This window comes from Protobothrops mucrosquamatus, unplaced genomic scaffold, assembly GCF_001527695.2.
Source record: "Protobothrops mucrosquamatus isolate PMUCROS unplaced genomic scaffold, P.Mucros_1.0 scaffold3749, whole genome shotgun sequence".
Classification (NCBI taxonomy): Eukaryota; Metazoa; Chordata; class Lepidosauria; order Squamata; family Viperidae; genus Protobothrops; species Protobothrops mucrosquamatus.
The window spans coordinates 1-1,725 of NW_015389702.1; the positions used below are offsets into that span (position 1 = coordinate 1).

Below are 1,725 nucleotides of genomic sequence, written 5' to 3' on the forward strand. Positions count from 1 at the left end.
TATGCAAAGACTGCAGAGGATCAATTCTTAAAGTATTTTCTTACATTAAAAGTCGTTCTTTCATTAATCATATTAAGCCAAGGTATGGAAACATATTACAATATTTACATTGTCATCCCTGCTCAATATTTTTTCTTCTCATTTAGCCAAACGGCCTGTTTTGTCTGAAATAAAGGCAACCGCAGATCATCAGAATATCTTCCTTGCAATTTCTATATCACAATTTGCACCTCATGATATACAAGTCAGATGGTACCAAGGCTGGAGACAAATATATGAAAAGATCAATCCCAGGAAGGTTACGATTGGAGAAGATCACTTATGTTATTTTGTTAGTAAAATACACTTCGATCCAAAAGTACTTAGCTTTGGGAAGACAATACGATGTGAAGTTAAACATCTAACATCTACAGAGGAAAAAAGCTTAACACTGAATACAACAGGTAAGTTGGATGCATACATAAATACTCTATTTATTGAAGGAGTATCCAGACCAGTGACTATTTTCCAACAACTGAATGGGCAATTGTTTCTCAATTGTTGTAATGGATCCAAAATTCTCACTCACTGAATAATAACAATGGAAAGAGGAAAAACTGTAGCGTAAGCAGTGTTAGCTACATAAAGAAAAGGACTATGTATTGGCCTATCAGTCACTCCACCATAAACATTATTGAGCGAAAACAAGTATTTTGCTGAATTTGCTTGTGCAGGCTGTTGGTATCTGTGACCCAGATCAGTGTTTCTTAAATTTTTGGCCTCAGCACTCTTTCCCACTTTTAAAACTTATAGAGGATCTTAAAAGAGCATTTGTTTGTATCGGTTATTTTTATCAATATTTATTCTACTGAAAATTAAAATTGATTCATTCACTGCCACTAATGTTTCTCACAAATGTTTGATGGGATTTTTATATTGTATTATTTTTCAACATAGGCTGGCAAATAATTTTGAATTGTCGGACTTCTGAGGGGGTCTTGGGGGACCCCTAGGGTCCTTGAGCCACCTTTTGATAGATACTGACCTACTGTAGATGCTAAACAGACCACAATCAGTATGTAACTACGAGTGATGGTCCTTTATTCCAAGTCAGGAGATTATGTGACTGTTCATATCACCTCTTCAGTGGCATCCAGCCTGCTTCCACATTGCTCTAGGTTTATTATGACTTAACTATCCATATCTGTCTGCACAGGGGAAAGGAAGAAAGTATATAACTATAATGGATCAAAAACTGCTTATGGCACAGGATCGCAGCATGTTATCTTTTGGAAGAACTCATAAAAGTTCTCCAAACTATATCAGCTTGATTCTCATTTTGCTGGTGTGGTAATTGCCACCTATAATAGAAGATAGAAACTTTTAAACAGTATATCAAAATGCAAAAAAATGAGCCACAAATAGGACTGACTTATTTCAACAAGCAAAACAAAAACACACACATCCCCCCAAATTCCTATGTGATGGCCTTGTTATTCTGTTTGTATGAGACATACTGAAATATCCGATACAATTTTAAAATTATTAAACCAATAGACTGAGAATGATGAAAATTTTTTGATGATGAAGTTGGCTCTAGTCCACAAATGTTTGTGCCATGTAAATTTCTAAAAAAAACCCCCAGGAGATTCTTTTTTTTTTTCTTTTTCCCCAAAGAATTTTTTTTTCCATCATAAAAAACAATCATAACATAAGTAAACGCAATAACAAATAAACCCCCCCCCC

At 34.8% G+C, this 1,725-nt stretch overlaps 1 long non-coding RNA gene across 1 annotated transcript in view; it reads left to right on the forward strand.

Moving 5' to 3' along the window:
• Nucleotides 1-368: 368 nt before the first annotated feature.
• LOC107298156 overlaps nt 369-1,725 on the forward strand; it is a 7,826-nt gene continuing 6,469 nt past the window's right edge. Inside the window, exon 1 of the long non-coding RNA XR_001549149.1 lies at nt 369-443. This is a non-coding gene — a long non-coding RNA (uncharacterized LOC107298156). The remainder of the gene's footprint in view (nt 444-1,725) is intronic.